Source organism: Triticum aestivum, chromosome 7B (genome assembly GCF_018294505.1).
Source record: "Triticum aestivum cultivar Chinese Spring chromosome 7B, IWGSC CS RefSeq v2.1, whole genome shotgun sequence".
NCBI lineage: Eukaryota > Viridiplantae > Streptophyta > Magnoliopsida > Poales > Poaceae > Triticum > Triticum aestivum.
Window position 1 is genome coordinate 148,478,030 of NC_057813.1, and position 25,173 is coordinate 148,503,202.

Consider the following 25,173-nt stretch of genomic DNA (forward strand, 5'->3'; position numbering starts at 1 on the left):
GACACATTTAGGAAGACTCATGGATAACTAGTCGTACAAGACAAAGATAGCAGAATTGTGAAGGACTCTGTGTCCACTGACAAAGCCGGCTAGGATTTGTAACCCTAGGTTCTCGGACTAAGGTAACCCCTTTATCTCTGATATTACTATTCATCCAACCTAACTTTAAGGGGCATCCTACAGAATGCTCTGATAGAATCATACTCGTCGATTAGGAAGAGAGGTGTGAGATAATGCGTGCGAGACAGGCGTAAAGATAATGTGCATACATGAGACACGTAGGCAGGTCCATGTATATAGAAAGGGTCGATGAGGATTGTGCGTGTGTATGTTTGTGAGAGGAAGAGTGCTTGTGATAAGGGTTAGTGAAAACAGTTGTAAATGGTTACGAGAGGGAGGGACAGTTATATCTATAGCATGTGTGCGAGAAAGACACCTCGGGAGAGAGTGTGTGAGAATGTGTGAGAGACCACCGATGGAGAGTGAAACTACATGCAAAAGACTGCTCTACACATTGATTAAAGATATAAATTGTATCCAAATATTAGGATGGGATCATGATATTTGCAATTCGCGCAAGGAGCGGCCATTGATCCATCAGACATCTAGATTCTATCGAATTTGACCATGTCTATGTTATTATTCGACACAATTGATCCACATAGTTAGTATTTTGAACTCCAGACAATGCATCACTTTAGCAATCGAATATAAACGTGAGTATAGTTCATGTTGTGTGTGTAAAGCACATTATACATACGAAAGTTACACAATGGACATTTATAAATAGCTACCTATGAACTAGCATACATTTGAATTCAACCTAAGGTGGTTTAAAAAAATCGAATTCAACATGAAGTCCATTCAATTATTTGAATTTGATATCACGACATTTGTAAACCATACCTAAACTATGGGGGCACCAATCTTTGCTCTGATTTTGTACATAATAGCATATGTAGTCGTGTACAAAATAGATTCAAATTTAGCTCCTCCATTCCAAAATAATCATAGTTATAGGATTTTCAAGTGTCAAAATTTCAAAAGGAAGCGGATAATTTAATGAGGTTTTCAAACATACAAGGTCAAATATAACGTTGTCTATTTGGGTCAATCCTCATAGTTCAAGAGTACTCTAAACGTGAATGCTTGTGTTTCAAAATTTCGACCGAAGCGCCAAAAGAGCCTCTACTCGCCCGAAACCGCGTGAGACCAATGTTTGGTAGTACAAGGAAATTACTTTTCTAATAACTCCGACCCGTGGAACCTACCGGCCCGACATCCAAAGGTCTAAACCGGGGTAGGTTTGTAGCTTCATCTAGACGCCACGCAACCGCCTCCGAAAAACATTCATACACAATGGCCACCTAAGCACACATGCGCGCGGCCGAAATCGCTCCCGCCCACTATTTGGGACACCTGGGATTACCATCCTACCCCCGACCCATAGTAGGTCTGAAATTTAAGAGGGGGGCAAAGTTTGTACTTTCCCCAAATTTCAAACAAGCGCGTCCCATCTTCTGTTCAAAAAAGCCAAAAACAAGCGCGTCCCAGACCGAACATGGTTCCCCCCACCCGTCCGATTCCCCATTCGTACTCCATGGGCGCCAAAACTACGTCTCCACGAGCCGCGAAACCCCGGCGTCCTCCGTCCGCCATCCCATCCCACCCATCAACCGCCGCCCTCCTCCATCACGCCGGAGCCGATACCCCGACGTCGTCTTCCACCGCAACCTCAACCGCAACGCCCTCCACGACTAGTAGTTGAAGCCGAGGCCGAGCCGTCCGTACCCGAGCCAGTTCAACCACGCCGTCCTGCGCCTCACCGTTGCCGCTCCAACTTTGCCACCCTCCACCGCACCGAAGCTGTTCCTGCTACGCCATCCTTCGCCGCCTCGGATCTGCTTCCCCTCCGCCGACATAGGGCCACGGCAACACAGTCAACAATTTGACCATGGGTTCGTCCAAGCCTGCACCCTCCAGAACATCGGTTTCCCCGGTAAAAAGAAGAAGATCGGCGCGACATGTGGAGGTGACCACACCGGCAACCGAAGAAGGTACTCCTCTTCCCTTATTCGTGCAAATCTTACGTCTCTACTTGCACGGTATTCATCCCACAAAAGACACTAGTTGACCGCTTCTTCTTGATACTAGATGTTCCTAGTAACTCGTGATGCATAATGTTTCTCCTCATATACTATTTCACCTTAGCTAGAGGTCCGTCGCCCCCCCTGAATTTCAATTTCTGGCCAGTTGATTCCCAATTAACAGAAGCATTCCCCGGCGTAACAGGCGCTAGTACGACTATTACGCCGGGGAAGCAGCGCCTTGGTGTTTATCTTAGGGGCGTGTGCGGCCTAGAGCTACTGGCGCCCGATCTGGAGGTCGGTCGGGATTAAAGGGATGGCTTGGGGGCGCTGCCAAGCACGGCGGTGGTGTGAGGTCAATGGGAGGGCGGGGCGGCGGAGGCATGGGTCTGGGCCGGTGGTCGCTGGCGGTTCGAGAAAGATCATCAACAGTGACTGGCGGGAGGTAGACGAAGGCCATCTGCCCGTTCCTTATAGATCAGACGGTTCATTAAAAAAATTGACTGACCTATTTATTTTCAGTCGACTGTTATCTTAGATATGACCACATGTGGTGGTGTGCTGGAGGAGTACCTGCATTTCCTGTGCTCATATATTACAAAATCATACGGAGTAGAATCTAATTTTGTTTGCCATGCAATGTTGTAGAGCTATCATATGTCTCCTATCATTTATTTTTCAGCCACCTGCTATCTGCTACTTTTACAGTGCACTAGTTCCGCACAGACTTTGTCCATACTCTCACTATTGTGTTTTTATGCAAGGGTATTTCAGAGTCTGCCGAAAGCGAAGCAAAAAAGAAAAGATACAAGTCGTGCTAGCTTTCTACGCGGCTAGGCGCGACACGTTACAGCGCTTTAAAGGGTGCAGTGTCAGAAGATGGAGACGGTAAACGTTGCTCTGGAGTTGATGACCTCGCTCGCAATGAACCACCATCCCAGGTGCTTGCTTTAACTTCGCGGTGTCATATGTGGTTGCATGTTCCATATGGTGTCTAGCTTGTATTTGAAAGGCCGAAGTCGGTCTTTATTAAGATAAGGAAAGATATTTTTTACATGAACCACCATCCCGTGAGTACCAGAAGACAAATAGCTAGTCAGGGCACTGGCCGAGCCAGTGACAAGCCCAGCAAAGACAGGCATCACCTGGAAGCCAACTAAAAAGCTGCGATGGTGGCGAAGCAGCCCGCCTCCCACCAGGCTCTTAGGTCCTAGATGATCATGTTCACCACTCCAGCCGGATGTCTAGCTTGTATTGCTTCCATTTGGTTAAATTGCATCTGCTTAGCTTACACATTATACCTTTGAATATGACATGCCTTTCTGTTTTTGGTACATACTAGTACATCTGTGTATTAACCATGTTCTTACATCAAACTAATGTTCTTGTGTATCCCTCATCAATCACTTATGACGAGGCAGGCAGGCAAGGGGACTACTCCTCATTTAAAGAATGCAGCATCAGCCTCCTGACATGATTCTCAAGAAACAGAAATGCTAGATGAAGATAGTGAACGTAGCTCTGTAGTTGATTACAGCATTTCCCCTACACTAGCATCGCAGGTGCTTGCTCTAACTTGGCAGCGTGATATGTGGTTGCATGTTGCATATGGTGTATAGATTATAATTCTTCCAATCTGGTTAAACTGCATGTGCTAGTATGCTTAGCTTATACTCCTGTAAATGTGACATTGTACCTGTTAATGTGACATGCCTTACTGTATTTAGTACATAGTACATCTGTCTATTAAGCATGTCCTTAGATAAAACTATTGTTTTTTTGTATCCCGCATCAATCAATATGACGAGACACCTTTAGTATATGCAGTGCAATATTAGTTGCATCTTTCATATGATTTATAGCATGCGCTGCTTCTAATTTGTTGAAATTCCATTTATGATGGGACGCTTTTAACTTGGCAGAGTCATATTGGTTGCATCTTTCATGTGGTGTCTAGCTTGCATTGCTTCTTATTTGCTGGAATGGTTTCTGCTTAGTTTACACAAACAGTTCTGAACATGCCATGCCGTCCTGTTTTTCGTACATATTCCATCCTGGTATCATGTGTTTGCCTTACATCAAAGTAGTGATTGTCAGTATCATGCATGAATGAGTTCTGAAGAGAGAATTTTATTGCTTTTTCTTGTCGGTTTTACTTGACAATTCAAAATCAATAAAGCAGAAGGAAGTTAGCAAGGCAACGGATAAAGGTGCTCCTTCCAAACGGAGGGCCTCTACAGTTTCTACTCCTCCACACCCCCAAGATGATTTCCAAGACAACACATGCATAGACACTCAACAAAGCTGTGTTTATGATGAGCACGTCTCCCCTAGTGCAGCATCACTGGTGCTCCCTCTAACTTGGCACTGTTATATGTGGTTGCATGTTATGTGTGATGTCTAGCTTGTATTGCTTCTAATTTTGTTGAATTCCATCTGCTTACTTTACACATTATACTTGAATAAGACACGTGTTCCTGTTTCTAGAACATACAATATCTATCTATCACACCATGTTCTTACATCAAATTACTACTGTTGTGTAACCTGCAACAATCACTTATCATAAGACACGTTTGACTTCGGAGTGTGATATAGGTTACATATCACATTCTTTTCTAGCTTGTACTACTAATTTGTTGAAATGGCACTTATGACGAGACAGTTTTAACTTGGTAGAGTGATATTCGTTGCATCTTTCATATGGTGTCTAGCTTTCATTGCTTCTAATTTGTTGAAATGCCTTCTCCTTAGTTTACACATCATAAGCTGTGAATATGCAATGCTGTGAATATGCAATGGCACTAATGACGAGAGACCTCTAACATGGTACTATGATGTTGTTTGCATCTTGCATATGATTTATTTCTTGTACTGCTTCACATTTTTTTTAAATGCCATTTATGCTGAGACACTGTTAACTTGGCAGAGCGATATTTGTAGCATCTTTCATATGGTGTCTACCTTCCATTGCATCGCTTCTAATTTGGTGAAATGTCTTCTTCTTAGTTTACACATCATAGTTCTGGTTATCTCTTCCGTCCTGTTTTTCATACATATTACATCCTCCTATCATGTGGTTGTCTAACATCAAAGTTCAGTTCGTCTGCATCACGCATCAATTTGTTCTGAAGAACTAAACTGTTATTCATTTTTCTTGTCGGCTTGACTTAACATGGCACAGAGAAAGAGGAAGAAACACAGAATGGCAAGGAATGAGAGGCGGATGAATCCTGCAGATTCTACTGGTACTGATGGTGCAATAGAAGGTGAAAGTCCAACAGAAAATTCTACAAACACGGCATCCCATGCTACATGAGCTGCAAAAAAAGCCAAACAGAAACAAATAGCTGCCACCAAACAAGCAGAGACAACCCTAGTTCTTGCAACACCTACCGCAGTACTACCAGCTGCACGACATACTCGTGCGTCAACTGAGCTAGCAGCATGTTCCCAAGCTCCCTTGCCACCTGACACTACTTCCCAAGCACTCTTGACACAAGACGAGTTGGCAATATCAAATGAACCTTGTGAGCTTCAACAGCAAGAAGGTAGTTGCTGGAGTCAAGTTACAGTTGCATGCTTCTTTATATGTAGTCTCACAGTTTGATGTACACTAACACTTCCTATGTTCGTTGTTGTGCTAGCACCTAGGTGCAAGAGGAAACAAACATCAGGGATAATGCTCGATAGGTTACTAAATCTAGAGGAGGAAGAATGGAGATCCGTTTTGAGGCAGGTTTAAAAAGGCCACGTGATGCTACAGAGTCAGCCAAGTTAGTATCAGAGGCAGCTGTTGCCGTTAGGTGTCATGTACGTATCCTCCCAACATGGATTCAGTACAGGAATGACAAAGACGAAACCCAGTTAAACACCTTCCTCGACCATTTATCTGTAAGTATGGTTATGTATGGAAACTAGTAATATCGTCTTGCTCTGTCCCATACTTTCTAGGTTGCTGATAATGAGACTCCCATAATTTTCAATAGATGAGGTTTAAGTTGGATAGCCAAGATGATGCAACCAGACAATTTTGCACCCATGTTTTCAAGTCTGCTCTGCAACAATATCGGTATAACTTGAGGAAAACTCACTTTGAAGGCAAGGCTAACAGTGAACTTTCCCAAACATCTCAAGTGGAAAATATATCGGATGAAGACTGGAGGGGCCTTGTTAAACACTGGTCTGATCCGAAGTATCAGGTACATTATATATATGTGATCAGATCACATGTTGAAGTCCTATTGACGCATGTACCACACAAATCTATCTTCTTGTAGGTGAACTGTTCAAAGAACAAGGCCAACCATGCGAAAGTGAAATTCCAACAGACGACAGGATCTCGTAGCTATATTGCACACTGCGAGGCTCTTGTAATTAGCCGCTGTTTCACTCTTTTTGCTGTACCATATTATCAGATCTATATTGACTTGTTTGAAATGCAGAGGAAAGCCCGCAAGGACCAAAAAGTACCCGAACCAAATGTTGTGGAAATCTTCAAGGACTGTCACACCAGCAAGAAGAAGGGCATGACTACACCAGTCAAAGCCGCTGTTGTAAGTCCTTAATCCTCATGCCTTTTAACTACTACTTACTCTGACTTGTGCCTTGAACTGCATGGTTTGCAGCCAATGTCTATTACTCTTTTCAATTTTATACACAATTCTCTTAGCGTATCATTGCACCTTACAAGGTTTAAAAGGGAGGAGTGATGTTCCTTTGATCTTGACCCATAATCTAGTTCCGTGCTGGACTTGCCCACACAACGTTACAATTGCCTGTTTGTCTATTCTCAGTTGTTTTGTGATATGAATGATGTCATACTATGCTTACCGTATTATAAACTTCGTCTCTTTATCCTTAGCCCTCAATACAATGTGAAGAGATAGACAATACATTAGCGATGGTACATGGTCATATGTTTGGAACCTGGTTTTATTATGTACTTTGCAATAAAATACAACTAATATTTTACATGGGTTCACCAGAATAAGTTTTGTATATAGACCAAAGCTATTTTGTTTGGTTTTGCTTCCTCCTTAATATCTTCTATTCTGGTACTACTAATGTAAAACCTCAACTTTTCAGCGAGCTATGGAAAAAATGGTGGAACCGCCACCTTCTGAAGGTGGCGAGGCAACTATAACCGCAATGTCAGCTGTTGCTGCAGTGGGTCAGTACCTGTCCACTAACAGTGCCAAAAGCACGTTCCTGCGTAATACTGGGTTGGTTGTTAAGGCAATATCATCCAAACTGCCTCATGATCAAGATATGCAAGCTCAAAGCAATGTTGTATCTGCGCTCCAGACACAAGTCCATTCCCTAGCAGAGGCCCTTTGTGAAACAAGGAGAAACATTGCTCAATGTCGTCAAGATATGCATGGTTTTGAAACCAGACTATCAGACATTTGCTATGTTGTTCAGGAGCCTAGGGGAAATGAAGGCGAGGGTTATGGTGCTCCATCGGACAATACAACATGAAAACGTAACAGTCAGGTCAAATGAACCGAGCTTCTGAACTTCTGGTGGTGCATTTATCTGCTAGACTGTTAAGTTTTATGCCAACCTTCCTTTTGTTATATAGTTGTAATTTTTTTTGGTGCGATACAAATTTTATTCTTAACGTGCAACCACCGACTGAAGAAAACAGCAAGCCATTTTTGTATAGTGTAGGGTGTTCCCTATATTTGCACTGGTGGCGATCTTTGATGCCGAGTGGATGTAATATGTGCAATCGCCTTAATAGCCTAGCGTTAGTTTCGGCCTTATTTATTTCCTAGTCTTCTTTTTCCCTGGTTTGCAAGTGGCCGCAACTACCCATGGGCCATATACGGGCCGTAGGATCCATGGGTCTCCTACGGGCCGTCGATAAATGGGCCTATAATCGGTGGGCCTCGGGCCATCGATAAATGGGCCTATAATCGGTGGGCCTCGGGCCGTCGGATAAATGGGTCTACATGGGCCGTAATCGGGCATAATTGGTATCGGCCCAGCACGGTAACAGGCCGTTAACAGGCTGTAGGACTGCAAAAGCTTAATTCTGTCACAGGCATAACAGGTCGTTAATGGGCCAGAATATAGGACGGGCTGGCCAGAAACGGGCCGACTCTTGCCATGGGCCGAATTTGGCCCATTCGGGTAACAGGCCAGTAATGGGCCGACTCTTGCCATGGGCCGAATTTGGCCCATTTGTGGAACATGCTAGTAACGGGCCGACTCTTGCCATGGGCCCAATTTGGCCCATTAGGGGAGCAGGCTAGTAACGGGCCGAAAGTAATCGAGGGCCGAAAAGGAGCCCAAGAACGTATGGGCCGTTAATAGGCCGAAAGCTAACACGGGCTGGAAACGGCCCATGTAAATCACGGGCCGTTAATGGGTACAAAGAAAATTATTGTTCATTATGGGCTAGAGTCACCGTGGGCCTGTAAAGGGCCGAAAGATATGAAGGCCTCATATGGGCCGAAAGACATCATGGGCCATACATGGGCCGAAAGTGAAATGGGCTGGTGTTATATTCGACGGCCCACATGACGTTCTTGGGCCGATTTCCTTTAGTTCCTAACGGGCCATGAGTTAACGGGCCATAAAATGGGCTATTTGCGAAGAGACTGTTAACAGGCTTTTCATGGGCCAGCCCGTTAACTTTTGACCAAGTTAAACGGGCCGGCTTTGTAAGCTAAATGGGCCAGTGGTGGGCCGTGGCACGTGTCGACATATCATAGGCGCCCATCTGACCCATTGACGAGCTGACACGTGTTTCGTCCTGCCAATAAGAATTTTACACGTGGAAATTTCCCATTGGTCGGGGCTGTTATTGGGTTATCGGATCCAAAACCCGACCCGATAGCTTAACGGCGTTTCGTTACGGTGGATGCCATGTGTCGGTCACCCTTGACGAAAGAACTTCTGTGATGCGCGATTTATCGTCACGGAAGTGGACACTTCCGTGATGATAATTTTGGTAATGTCATGGAACACTTCCACGACAGCACATGTATGACTATCTTGATTCTGTCATAAAATCGTCGTGGATGTACATGCATAACAGAAAACGCGACCTACTGTGACAAACACGTATCATCACGGAAGTGTATTTTTTTTGTAGTGACGTATCTATAATTTATGAAGCATTCATGCTATTTTATTATCTGTTTTGAATAATTATGGGCTTTATTATACACTTTTATATTACTTTTGGGACTAACCTATTAACAGGAGGCCCAGCCCATATTGTTGTTTTACTGCCTGTTTCGGTATTTCGAAGAAAAGGAATATCAAACAGAGTCCAAACGGAATGAAACCTTTGGCAACGTGATTTTTTGGAAGAATATGATCCTGGAGACTTGGAGTTCACGTTAGAAGAACCTCAAGGAGGCCAGGAGACAGGAGGGCGCGCCCACCCCTCCTGGGCACGCCCCCTATCTCGTGGGCCCCTCGAGCACCCCCCCGACCGACTTCTTTCACCTATATAGTCCCACGTACCCTAAAAAACATCCACGGAGAAGATAGATCGGGAGTTTCGCCGCCGCAAGCCTATGTAGCCACCAAAAACCTCTCGGGAGCCCGTTCCGGCACCCTGTCGGAGGGGGAACCCATCACCGGTGGCCATCTTCATCATCCGTCGCTCTCCATGACGAGGAGGGAGTAGTTCAACCTCGGGGCTGAGGGTATGTACCACTAGTTGTGTGTTTGATCTCTCTCTCTCTCTCTCTCTCGTGTTCTCTCTCGTGTTCCCTCTATGGCACGATCTTGATGTATCATGAGCTTTGCTATTATAGTTGGATCTTATGATGTTTCTCCCCCTCTACTCTCTTGTAATGGATTGAGTTTTCCATTTGAAGTTATCTTATCGGATTGAGTCTTTAATGATTTGAGAACACTTGATGTATGTCTTGCCGTGCTTATCTGTGGTGACAATGGGATATCATGTGCCACTTGATGTATGTTTTGGTGACCAACTTGCGGGTTCCGCCCATGAACCTATGCATAGGGGTTGGCACACGTTTTCGTCTTGACTCTCCGGTAGAAACTTTGGGGCACTCTTTGAAGTACTTTGTGTTGGTTGAATAGATGAATCTGAGATTGTGTGATGCATATCATATAATCATGCCCACGGATACTTGAGGTGACAATGGAGTATCTAGGTGACATTAGGGTTTTGGTTGATTTGTGTCTTAAGGTGTTATTCTAGTATGAACTCTTGAATAGATTGATCCGAAAGAATAACTTTGAGGTGGTTTCGTACCCTACCATAATCTCTACGTTTGTTCTCCGCTATTAGTGGCTTTGGAGTGACTCTTTGTTGCATATTGAGGGATTTTTATATGATCTATCTATGTTATTATTGTTGAGAGAACTTGCACTAGTGAAAGTATGAACCCCAAGCCTTGTTTCCTATCATTGCAATACCATTTGTGCTCACTTTTATCATTAGTTACCTTTCTGTTTTTATAATTTCAGATTACAAATACCTTTATCTACCATCCATATTGCACTTGTATCACCATCTCTTCGCCGAACTAGTGCATCTATACAATTTACCATTGTATTGGGTGTGTTGGGGACACAAGAGACTCTTTGTTATTTGGTTGCAGGGTTGTTTGAGAGAGACCATCTTCATCCTACGCCTCCCACGGATTGATAAACCTTAGGTCATCCACTTGAGGGAAATTTGCTACTGTCCTACAAACCTGTGCACTTGCAGTCCCAACAACGTCTACAAGAAGAAGGTTGTGTAGTAGACATCAGTGATGCAGCAGTAGTAGCGTAAGTATTTCCCTCAGTTTTTGAGAACCAAGGTATCAATCCAGTAGGAGGCTCCTCAAAAGTCCCACGCACCTACACAAACAAACAAGAACTTGCAACCAACGCAATAAAGGGGTTGTCAATCCTTTCACGACCACTTGTGAAAGTGAGATCTGATAGAGATAATATGATAAGATAAATATATTTTTGGTATTTTATAATATAGATTGGAAAAGTAAAGATGCAAATAAAAGTAGATTGAAAGCTTATATGATAAGAGATAGACCCGGGGGCCATAGGTTTCACTAGTGTCTTCTCTCAAGATAGCATAATTATTACGGCGGGTGAACAAATTACTGTCAAGCAATTGATAGAAAAGCGAATAATTATGAGGTTACCTAGGCATGATCATGTATATAGGCATCACGTCCGTGACAAGTAGACCGACTCCTGCCTGCATCTACTACTATTACTCCACACATCGACCGCTATCCAGCATGCATCTAGAGTATTAAGTTCATAAAGAATAGAGTAACGCATTAAGAAAGATGACATGATGTAGAGGGATAAACTCATGCAATATGATACAATTCCCATCTTTTTATCCTCGATGGCAACAATACCATATGTGCCTTGCTGCCCCTGCTGTCACTGGGAAAGGACACTGCAAGATTGAACCCAAAGCTAAGCACTTCTCCCATTGCAAGAAAGATCAATCTAGTAGGCCAAACCAAACTAATAATTCGAAGAGACTTGCAAAGAGAACTTAATCACACATAAAAGAATTCAGAGGAGATTCAAATATTTCTCATAAATAAACTTGATCATAAACCCACGATTCATCGGATCTCGACAAACACACCGCAAAAAGAGTTACATCGAATAGATCTCCAAGAAGATCAAGGAGAACTTTGTATTGAGATTCAAAGAGAGAGAAGAAGCCATCTAGCTAATAACTATGGACCCGAAGGTCTGTGGTAAACTACTCACCACTCATCAGAGAGGCCTTGGAGATGATGTAGAGGCCCTCCATGACCGATTCCCCCTCCGGAGGAGCGCCGGCGAAGGCTCCAAGATGGGATCTCGTGAATATAGAAGGTTATGGCGGTGGAAATAGTTTTTCATGGTCGCTTCTGATGTTTTCGGGGTACATGGGTATATGTAGGAGGAAGAAGTACGTCGGTGGATGATCGAGGGGCCCACGAGGGTGGGGGCACACCCACTTGTAGGGGGCGCGCCGGGCACCCTCGTGGCCGCCTCGCTTGTTTCTTGACTTCCACTCCAAGTCCTCTGGATCACGTTTGTTCCAAAAAGATCGCTCCTGAAGGTTTCATTTTGTTTGGACTCCGTCTGATATTCCTTTTCTTCGAAATACTGAAATAGGCAAAAAAACAGCAATTCCGGCTGGGCCTCCGGTTAGTAGGTTAGTCCCAAAAATGATATAAAAGTGTAAAGTAAAGCCCATAAACATCCAAAATGGGTAATATAATAGCATGGAACAATCAAAAATTATAGATACCTTGGAGACATATCAAGCATCCCCAAGCTTAATTCCTGCTCATCCTCGAGTAGGTAAATGATAAAAACAGAATTTTTTATGTGGAATGCTACCTAGCATAATTCTCAATGTAATTTTCTTTATTGTGGCATGACTGTTCAGATCCAAATGATTCAAGATAAAAGCTTATAAAACATAAAAATAATAATACTTGAAGCATGATACGTCTCCAATGTATCTATAATTTTTGATTGCTCCATGCTACTTTATCTACTGTTTTAGGCAATATTGGGCTTTATTTTCCACTTTTATATTATTTTTGGGACTAACCTATTAACCGGAGGCCCAGCCCAGATTTGATGTTTTATGCCTATTTCAGTGTTTCGAGGAAAAGGAATATCAGACGGAGTCAAAACGGAACGAAATCAACTAGAGAAGTTATTTTTGGAAGGAAAGCCACCCGATGGACTTGGAGTGCACGTCAGGAAAGAAGGGAGGTGCTCACGAGGGTGTGGGGCGCGCCCACCCCCCTGGGGCGCCCCCTGCCTTGTGCCCCCCCTTCGGTCCACTGATGTACCCCTTGCACCCATATATACCTACGTATCGTAAAACTTCCAGAACAGAAGTAGATCAAGAGTTCCGCCGCCGCAAGCCTCTGTAGCCACCAAAAACCTCTCGGGAGCCCGTTCCGGCACCCTACCGGAGGGGGAACCCATCACCGGTGGCCATCTTCATCATCCCGGCGCTATCCATGACGAGGAGGGAGTAGTTCACCCTCGGGGCTGAGGGTATGTACCAGTAGCTATGTGTTTGATCTCTCTCTCTCTGTTCTCTCTCGTGTTCCCTCTATGGCACGATCTTGATGTATCCCGAGCTTTGCTATTGTAGTTGGATCTTATGATGTTTCTCCCCCCTCTACTCTCTTGTGATGAATTGAGTTTCCCCTTTGAAGTTATCTTATCGGATTGAGTCTTTTATGAGAACACTTGATGTATGTCTTGGTGATCAACTTGCGGGTTTCATGACATTGGGAACCTATGCATAGGGGTTGGCACACGTTCTTGACTCTCCGGTAGTAGCTTTGGGGCACTCTTTGAAGTACTTTTATGTTGGTTGGATGAATCTGAGATTGTGTGACGCATATCGTATAATCATGCCCACAGATACTTGAGGTGACAATGGAGTATCTAGGTGACATTAGGGTTTTGGTTGATTTGTGTCTTAAGGTGTTATTCTAGTACGAACTATTTTATACATCGATCCGAAAGAATAACTTTGAGGTGGTTTCGTACCCTACCATAATCTCTACGTTTGTTCTCCGGTATTAGTGGCTTTGGAGTGACTCTTTGTTGCATGTTGAGGGCTTGTTATATGATCTATCTATGTTATTATTGTTGAGAGAACTTGCACTAGTGAAAGTATGAACCCTAGGCCTTGTTTCCTATCATTGCAATACCGTTTACACTCACTTTTACCACCTGTTACCTTGCTGTTTTTATTATTTCAGATTACAAAAACCTATATCTACTATCTATTTTGCACTTGTATCACCATCTCTTCGCCGAACTAGTGCACCTATACAATTTACCATTGTATTGGGTGTGTTGGGGACACAAGAGACTCTTTGTTATTTGGTTGCAGGGTTGCTTGAGAAAGACCATCTTCATCCTATGCCTCCTACGGATTGATAAACCTTAGGTCATCCATTTGAGGGAAATTTGCTACTGTCCTACAAACTTGTGCACTTGCAGGCCCAACAACGTCTACAAGAAGAAGGTTGTGTAGTAGACATCAACCTCTTTTCTGGCGCCGTTGCCGGGGAGGTTAGCGCTTGAAGGTATATCTTTAGATCTTGCAATCGAATCTTTTTGTTTCTTGTTTTAGCACTAGTTTAATTTATAAAAGAAAATTACAAAAAAATGGAGTTAAGTTTGTCTCATACGCTTTGTCTTTTTAATATCTTTCGTGAGTATGATGGAAAGGAAAATTGTGCTCAAGTGCTAGAAGAAGAATTACGTAGAGTTCTTGGCATGAAATATGTGAATGATGAGCATGATTTCAATGTTGTTAGTATGAATTCCTTGAATATCCATGATGCTAATGATATGCAAAGCCACAAGCTTGGGGAAGCTATGTTTGATGATTATGATATTTTTTGTCCCCCAAGTTTTGATGAGAATATTTATTATGATGAAAGCATGCCTCCTATTTATGATGATTATATTGATGAAAGTGGGTTTGGAAGAGTGTCAACTTTAGGAAGTAGTGATCCCACTATTTTGGAGGATGTTGAATCTTATTGTGATGAATATGAAAGTGGATTTGGAAGAGTGTCAACTTTATTTAGTGATGATTCCACTATTTCGGAAGAGGTTCCAATTGATTATGAGAACAAAGTTGCTATCTATGATGATTATTGTGATGACTCGTATGCTATTAAGGATAATAATAACCATGAAACTTGTCATCATGATTTTAGTTTTCAATTGGATTATGCCTCACATGATAATTATTTTGTTGAGTTTGCTCCCACTACTATTGATGAGAAGAATTTTGCTTATGTGGAGAGTATTAAAAATTCTATGTTTGTAGATCATCAAAATAATTCTTTAGGTGCTGGTTATATTGTTGAATTCATTCATGATGCTACTGAAAATTATTATGAGAGAGGAACATATGCTTGTAGGAATTGCAATAATATCAAGTTTCCTCCCTATGTGCTTAAATTCTTGAAGCTATGCTTGTGTTACCTTCCTATGCTAGTTGATTATTGTTCCCATAAGTTGTTTGCTCACAAAATCCCTATGCATAGGAAGTGGGTTAGACTTAAATGTGCTAGTCATATTCTTCATGATGCTCCCGTTATGTTTCAATTCTTATCTTTTATGTGAGCATCATTGTCATCATCATGCCTAGCTAGAAAGGCATTAAAGAAAAGCTCTTGTTGGGAGACAACCCAATATTTACCCTTACTGTTTTTGTGTGTCCACATGATTATGATACTGTAGTAATCATGTTTTATAGCTTTTGTTTCAATAAAGTGCCAAGTAGAACCTTTGGGAAGACTTGGGTGAAGTTTATGCGATCTTGCTGTGAAAAACAGAAACTTTAGCGCTCATGATATTAGCTGCCATTTTTACTGGAGAGTGCTTTTAGGTTGATTCTTTTTTAAGATGATTCATAGACAAATTTCTCAGGTCCAACAATTTATTTCATAATTTTTGGGGTTCCAGAAGTATACGTTTGATACAGATTACTACAGACTGTTCTGTTTTTGACAGATTCTGTTTTCTATGTGTTGTTTGCTTATTTTGATGAATCTATAAGTAGTATCGGAGGGTATGAACCATAGATAAGTTGGAGTACAGTAGATATTACACCAATATGAATTTAGAATGAGTTCATTACAGTACCTAAGTGGTGGTTTTATTTTCTTATACTAACGGAGCTTACGAGTTTTGTGTTGAGTTTTGTGTGGTTGAAGTTTTCAAGTTTTGGATAAAGATTCGATGGACTATGGAATAAGGAGTGGTAAGAGCCTAAGCTTGGGGATGCCCAAGGCACCCCAAGGAAATATTGAAGGACAACCAAGAGCCTAAGCTTGGGGATGCCCCGGATGGCATCCCCTCTTTCGTCTTCGTTCATCGGTAACTTTACTTGGAGCTATATTTTTATTCACCACATGATATGTGTTTTGCTTGGAGCGTCATTTTATTTTGTTATTTTTTGCTTACTGTTAGTTATAATAATGTTTTGCATCTTTAGTTTCAATAAAATTGTCAAGGATAGCCTTTGCCATGCTTATTTTGCTAGTATACATGTTGCTGTTTGAAAACAGAGAGTTTACCGCTGTTGCGAAAATTCCCTAGAAAATTCAGAGAATGGTATAACGTTGAATATTTTTGCATATTAAGCTCTGATAAATTTATTACAGTGGGAATTTTAGTTCATAATTTTTGGAGTCAGGGAAGTATTGATACTCTTGCATTCTTTACAGACTGTACTGTTTTGGCAGGTTGCTGTTATGTTTGCATTGTTTGCATATGTTTGCTTGTTTAATGATTCTATTTGAGGATAGGAGTATTAAATATACAGAGGCATTTAGTATGCAATGTTGATAATAATGTTAGTGATTTGTTACAGTAGAAAATGATAAGGTTTTGCATAGGTTTATACTAACCTATCTCACGAGTTCTTATTGAGTTTGTTGTGAACGAAGCTTTTGATAAAAAGAAGAGAAACCATGATATGGGAGGAATTAAGGAGACACAAAAGTTCAAGATTGGGGATACCCAAGGCACCCCAAGATAATATTTCAAGAAGTCTCAAGCATCTAAGCTTGGGGATGTTGGAAATATGCCCTAGAGGCAATAATAAATTAGTTATTATTATTATATTTCCTTGTTCATGATAATCGTTTATTATCCATGCTATAATTGTATTGATAGGAAACTCAGATACATGTGTGGGTACATAGACAACACCATGTCCCTAGTAAGCCTCTAGTTGACTAGCTCGTTGATCAATAGATGGTTATGGTTTCCTGACCATGGACATTGGATGTCGTTGATAACGGGATCACATCATTAGGAGAATGATGTGATGGACAAGACCCAATCCTAAGCCTAGCACAAAGATCATGTAGTTCGTATGCTAAAGCTTTTCTAATGTCAAGTATCTTTTCCTTAGACCATGAGATTGTGCAACTCCCAGATACCGTAGGAATGCTTTGGGTGTACCAAACGTCACAACGTAACTGGGTGGCTATAAAGGTGCACTACAAGTATCTCCGAAAGTGTCTGTTGGGTTGGCATGAATCGAGACTGGGATTTGTCACTCCGTGTGACAGATAGGTATATCTGGGCCCACTCGATAGGACATCATCATAATGTGCACAATGTGATCAAGGGGTTGATCACGGGATGATGTGTTACGAAACGAGTAAAGAGACTTGCCGGTAACGAGATTGAACAAGGTATCGGCATACCGATGATCGAATCTCGGGCAAGTATAATACCGCTAGACAAAGGGAATTGTATACGGGATTGATTGAATCCTCGACATCGTGGTTCATCCAATGAGATCACCGTGGAACATGTGGGAGCCAACATGGGTATCCAGATCCCACTGTTGGTTATTGGCCGGAGAGTTGTCTCGGTCATGCCTGCATGGTTTCCGAACCCATAGGGTCTACACACTTAAGGTTCGATGACGCTAGGGTTATAGGGAATAGATATACGTGGTTACCGAATGTTGTTCGGAGTCCCGGATGAGATCCTGGATGTCACGAGGAGTTCTGGAATGGTCCGGAGGTAAAGATTTATATATGGGAAGTCCTGTTTTGGTCACCGGAAAAGTTTCGGGTGTTATCGGTAACATACCGGGACCACCAGGAGGGTCCCGGGGGTCCACCAAGTGGGGCCACTGGCCCCAAAGGGCAGCATGGGCCAAGTGTGGGAGGGGACCAGCCCTAGGTGGGCTGGTGCGCCCCCCCACAAGGGCCCAAGGCACCTAGGGTTTGGGGAGGGGGCGCACCCACCCTACTTGGGGGGCAAGTTTCCCCTCTCCCCCCTTGGCCGCCACCCAGATGGGGATTGGGGCTGCCTCCACCCCTAGGGAGGGAACCCTAGGTGGGGGCGCAGCCGTCCCTCTCCCCCTATATATAGTGGAGGCAAAGGGGCAGCCCAACACACGAAGTTCTTCTCCTGTTGGCGCAGCCCTACCTCTCTTTCTCCTCCTCTCCCGCGGTGCTTGGCGAAGCCCTGCAGGATTGCCACGCTCCTCCACCACCACCACGCCATTGTGCTGCTGCTGGACGGAGTCTTCCCCAACCTCTTGTTGGAAATATGCCCTAGAGGCAATAATAAAAGTATTATTATTATATTTCCTTGTTCATGATAATTGTCTTTTATTCATGCTATAACTGTATTATCCGGAAATCGTAATACACGTGTGAATACATAGACCACAATTTGTCCCTAGTGAGCCTCTAGTTGACTAGCTCATTGTGATCAACAGATAGTCATGGTTTCTTGGCTATGGACATTGGATGTCGTTGATAACGGGATCACATCATTAGGAGAATGATGTGATGGACAAGACCCAATCCTAAGACTAGCACAAAAGATCGTGTAGTTCATTTGCTAGAGCTTTGCCAATGTCAACTATCTCTTCCTTCGACCATGAGAGCGTGTAACTCCTGGATACCGTAGGAGTGCTTTGGGTGTATCAAACGTCACAACGTAACTGGGTGACTATAAAGGTGCACTACAGGTATCTCCGAAAGTATCTATTGTTTTATGCGGATCGAGACTGGGATTTGTCACTCCGTGTAAACGGAGAGGTATCTCTGGGCCCACTCGGTAGGACATCATCATATGCGCAATGTGACCAAGGAGTTGATCACGGGATGATGTGTTACGGAACGAGTAAAGTGACTTGCCGGTAACGAGATTGAACAAGGTATTGGATACCGACGATCGAATCTCGGGCAAGTAACATACCGATAGACAAAGGGAATTGAATACGGGATTGATTAAGTCCTTGACATCGTGGTTCATCCGATGAGATCATCGTGGAACATATGGGAGCCATCATGGGTATCCAGATCCCGCTGTTGGTTATTGACCGGAGAACGTCTCGGTCATGTCTACATGTCTCCCGAACCTGTAGGGTCTACACACTTAAGGTTCGATGACGCTAGGGTTATAAAGGAAGTTTGTATGTGGTTACCGAATGTTGTTTGGAGTCCCGGATGAGATCCCGGACGTCACGAGGAGTTCCGGAATGGTCCGGAGGTAAAGATTTATATATGGGAAGTCCTATTTTGGCCACCGGAAAATGTTCGGGATTTTTCGGTATTGTACCGGGAAGGTTCTAGAAGGTTCCGGAGTGGGGCCCACCTGCATGGGGGGACCCACATGGACGTGGGTAGTGGGGGCAAGGCCCCACACCCCTGGTCAAGGCGCACCAAGATCCCCCCTTAGAAGGAATAAGATCATATCCCGAAGGGATAAGATCAAGATCCCTAAAAAGGGGGGGTAACAATCGGTGGGGAAGGAAATAATGAGATTTCTTTCCTCCCACCTTGGCCAACGCCCCAATGGACTTGGAGGGCAAGAAACCAGCCCCTCCACCCCTATATATAGTGGGGAGGCGCATGGGAGCTATACACGAAGTTCTGGCACAGCCCTACCTCTCTTCCTACTCCTCCTCTCCCATGGTGCTTGGCGAAGCCCTGCTGGATTGCCACGCTCCTCCACCACCACCACGCCGTTGTGCTGCTGTTGGATGGAGTCTTCCTCAACCTCTCCCTCTCTCCTTGCTGGATCAAGGCGTGGGAGACGTCACCGGGCTGTACGTGTGTTGAACGCGGAGGTGCCGTCCGTTCGACACTAGGATCATCGGTGATTTGAATCACGACGAGTACGACTCCATCAACCCCGTTCACTTGAACGCTTCCGCTTAGCGATCTACAAGGGTATGTAGATGCACTCTCTTTCTACTCGTTGCTGGTCTCTCCATAGATAGATCTTGGTGACACGTAGGAAAATTTTGAATTTCTGCTACGTTCCCCAACAGTGGCATCAGAGCCAGGTTTATTGTGTTGATTCTTTGCACGAGTAGAACACAAAGTAGTTGTGGGCGTTGATGTTGTTCAATATGCTTACCGTTACTAGTCCAATCTTGTTTCGACGGTATTGTGGGATGAAGCGGCCCGGACCGACCTTACACGTATTCTTACGTGAGACAGGTTCCACCGATTGACATGCACTTGGTGCATAAGGTGGCTAGCGGGTGCCAGTCTCTCCCACTTTAGTCGGAACGGATTCGATGAAAAGGGTCCTTATGAAGGGTAAATAGCAATTGGCATATCACGTTGTGGTCTTGCTTAGGCAAGAAACGTTCTTGCTAGAAACCCATAGCAGCCACGTAAAACATGCAACAACAATTAGAGGACGTCTAACTTGTTTTTGCAGGGTATGCTATGTGATGTGATATGGCCAAGAAGAATGTGATGAATGATATGTGATGTATGAGATTGATCATGTTCTTGTAATAGGATTCACGACTTGCATGTCTATGAGTATGACAACTGGCAGGAGCCATAGGAGTTGTCTTTTTTTATTGTATGACCTGCGTGTCATTGAAGAACGCCATGTAAACTACTTTACTTTATTGCTAAACGCGTTAGTCATAGAAGTAGAAGTAGTCGTTGGCGTGACAACTTCATGAAGACACGATGATAGAGATCATGATGATGGAGATCATGGTGTCGTGCCGGTGATGATGATGATCATGGAGCCCCGAAGATGAAGATCAAAAGGAGCAAAATGATATTGGCCATATCATGTCACTATTTGATTGCATGTGATGTTTATCATGTTTATGCATCTTGTTTGCTTAGGACGACGGTAGTAAATAAGATGATCCCTTACAAAATTTCAAGAAGTGTTCTCCCCTAACTGTGCACCGTTGCTACAGTTCGTCGCTTCTAAGCACCACGTGATGATCGGGTGTGATGGATTCTTACGTTCACATACAACGGGTGTAAGACAGTTTTACACAGCGAAAACACTTAGGGTTAACTTGACGAGCCTAGCATGTGCATACATGGCCTCGGAACACGGAGACCGAAAGGTCGAGCATGAGTCGTATGGTAGATAGGATCAACATGAAGATGTTCACCAATGATGACTAGTCCGTCTCACGTGATGATCGGACATGGCCTAGTTGACTCGGATCATGTGATCACTTAGATGACCAGAGGGATGTCTATCTAAGTGGGAGTTCATAAGATGAACTTAATTATCCTGAACATAGTCAAAAGACCTTTTGCAAATTATGTCGTAGCTCGCGCTATAAGTTCTACTGTTTAGATATGTTCCTAGAGAAAATTATAGTTGAAAGTTGATAGTAGCGATTATGCGATCAGTAGAAAGCTTATGTCCTTAATGCACCGCTCAGTGTGCCGAACCCCAAACGTCGTTTGTGGATGTTGTGAACATCGGACATACACGTCTTGATAACTACGTGATAGTTCAGTTAAACGGTTTAGAGTTGAGGCACGAAAGACGTTTTCGAAACATCGCGAAACATATGAGATGCTTCGAGGGCTGAAATTGGGATTTCAGGCTCGTGCCCATGTCAAGAGGTATAAGACCTCCGACGATTTTCTTAGCCTGCAAACTAAGGGAGAAAAGCTCAATCGTTGAGCTTGTGCTCAGATTGTCTGAGCACAACAATCACTTGAATCGAGTGGGAGTTGATCTTCCAGATGAGATAGTGATGTTTCTCCAAAGACATTGCCACCAAGCTACTAGAGCTTCGTGATGAACTATAACATATCAGGGATAGATATGATGATCCTTGAAATATTCATGATGTTTGACACTGCGAAAGTAGAAATCAAGAAGGAGCATCAATTGTTGATGGTTGGTGAAACCACTAGTTTCAAGAAGGGCAAGGGAACAAAGGGATACTTCATGAAACGGCAATTCAGCTGATGCTCTAGTGAAGAAACCCAAGGTTGAACCCAAACCCGAGACTAAGTGCTTCTGTAATAAGGGGAACAACCACTGGAGCAGCATTACCCTAGATACTTGGTAGATGAGAAGGCTGGCAAGGTCGATAGAAGTATATTGGATATACATTATGTTAATGTGTACTTTACTAGTACTCCTAGTAGCACCAGGGTATTGGATACCGGTTCGGTTGCTAAGTGTTAGTAACTCGAAATAAAAGCTACGGAATAAACGGAGACTAGCTAAAGGTGAGCTGACGATATATGTTGGAAGTGTTTCCAAGGTTGATATGATCAAGCATCGCACGCTCCCTCTACCACCGAGATTGGTGTTTGTGTTGAGCATAGACATGATTGGATTATGTCTATCGCAATACGGTTATTCATTTAAGGAGAATAATGGTTACTCTATTTTTGAATAATACCTTCAATGGTCTTGCACCTAAAGGAATGTTTTATTGAATCTCGGTCGTAGTGATACACATTTTCATGCCAAAAGATATAAGATAGTAATGATAGTACCACTTACTTGTGTTACTGCCATGTAAGTCATAATGGTATAAAACGCATGAAGAAGCTCCATGTTGATGGATCTTTGGACTCACTCGTTTTTGAAAAGTTTGAGACATGCGAACCATGTCTATTGGTGTATATGCATGAAGAAACTCCATGCAAATGGATCATTCGGACTCACTTGATTTTGAATCACTTGAGATATGCAAATCATACCACATGGGCAAGATGACTGAAAAGCCTCATTTTCAGTAAGATGGAACAAGATAGCAACTTGTTGGAAGTAACATATTTTGATGTGTGCAGTCGAATGAGTGCTGAGGCATGCAGTGAATATCATTATGTTCTTACTTCACAGATGATTCGAGTAAATGTTGAGTATATTTACTTGATGAAACACAAGTCTGAATTATTGAATGGTTCAAGTAATTTCAGAGTGAAGTAGCAGATCATTGTGACAAGAGGATAAAATGTCTATGATATGATCATAGAGATGAATATCTGAGTTACGAGTTTTGGCACACAATTAAGACATTGTGGAAATTGTTTCGCAATTAATACCGCCTGGAACACCATAATGTGATGGTGTGTCCGAACATCATAGTTGCACCCTATTGGATATGGTGCGTACCATGATGTCTCTTATCGAATTACCACTATCGTTCATGGGTTAGGCATTAGAGACAACCACATTCACTTTAAATAGGGCACCACGTAATTCTGATGAGATGACACCGTATGAATTATGGTTTAGAGAAACCTAAGTTGTCGTTTCTTAAAAGTTTGGGGCTGCGACGCTTATATGAAAAAGTTTCAGGTTGATAAGCTCGAACCCAAAGCGGATAAAATGCATCTTCATAGGAAACCCAAAACAGTTGGGTATACCTCCTAATTCAGATCCGAAAGCAATATGGATTGTTTCTAGATTCGGGTCCTTTCTCGAGGAAAAGTTTCTCTCGAAAGAATTGAGTGGGAGGATGGTGGAGACTTGATGAGGTTATTGAACCGTCTCTTCAACTAGTGTGTGACAGGGCACAGGGAGTTGTTCCTGTGGCACCTACACCAATTGAAGTGGAAGCTTATGGTATTGATCATGAAACTTCGGATCAAGTCACTCCCAAACCTCGTAGGATGACAAGGATGCGTACTACTTCAGAGTGGTACGTAATCCTTTCTTGAAGGTCATGTTGCTAGACAACAATGAACCTATGAGCTATGGAGAAGCGATGGTGGGCCCGGATTCCGATAAATGGCTTGAGGCCATAAAATCCGAGAGAGGATCCATGTATGAAAACAAAGTGTAGACTTTGGCAGAACGGCTCGATGGTCGTAAGGCTAATGAGTACAGATGGATTTCAAAAGGAAGACGGACAATGATGGTAAATGTCACCATTAAGAAAGCTCGACTTGTCGTTAAGATGTTTTCCGACAAGTTCAAGGAGTTGACTACGATGAGATTTTCTCACTCGTAGCGATGCTAAGAGTCTGTTGGAATTATATTAGCGATTACTGCATTATTTATGAAATCTTGCAGATAGGATGTCAAAACATTGTTTCCTCGACGATTTTAATGAGGAAAGGTTGTATGTGATACAACCGGAAGGTTTTGTCAATCCTGAAAGATGCTAATAAGTATGCAAAGCTCCAACAATCCTTCTAAGGACTGGAGTGAGCATCTCGGAGTTGGAATGTATGCTTTGATGATGATCAAAATTTTTGGGTTTGTACAAAGTTTATGAGAAACTTGTATTTCCAAAGAAGTGAGTGGGAGCACTATAGAATTTCTGATGAGTATATGTTGTTGACATATTGTTGATCAGAAATGACGTAGAATTTCTGGAAAGCATATAGGGTTATTTTGAAAGTGTTTTTCAATGGAAAGCCTGGATTAAGCTACTTGAACATTGAGCATCAAGATCTATAAGGATAGATCAAAATGCTTAATAATACTTTCAAATAAGCACATACCTTGACATGATCTTGAAGGTGTTCAAGATGGACCAGTCAAAGAAGGAGTTCTTGCCTGAGTTGTAAGGTACGAAGTTAAGACTTAAAGCTCGACCACGACAGAATAGAGAGAAAGGACGAAGGCCGTCCCCTATGCTTAAGACGTAGGCTCTTCAGTATGCTATGCTGTGTACCGCACCTGAAGTGTGCCTTGCCATGAGTCAGTCAAGGGGTACAAGAGTGATCCAAGAATGGCTCACAGGACAGCGGTCAAAGTTATCCTTAGTAACTAGTGGACTAAGGAATTTTCTCGATTATGGAGGTGGTAAAAGAGTTCGTCGTAAAGGTTACGACGATGCAAGCTTGACACCTATCCGGATAGCTCTGAGTAGGGAGACCGGATACATATAATGGAGCAATAATTTAGAATAGCTCCAAGTAGAACAGTTGTTTGGAATAGCTCCAAATAGAGCATGGTAGCTGCATCTAGGAGATGACATAGAGATTTGTAAAGCACACACGGATCTGAAAGGTTCAGACCCGTTGACTAAAACCTCTCTCACAAGCAACATGATCAAACATAAAACTCATTGAGTGTTAATCACATAGTGATGTGAACTAGACTACTGACTCTAGTAAACTCTTGGGTATTAGTCACATGGCGATGTGACCTGTGAGTGTTAATCACATGGCGATGTGAACTAGATTATTGACTCTAGTGCAAGTGGGAGACTGTTGGAAATATGCCCTAGAGGCAATAATAAAAGTATTATTATTATATTTCCTTGTTCATGATAATTGTCTTTTATTCATGCTATAACTGTATTATCCGGAAATCATAATACACGTGTGAATACATA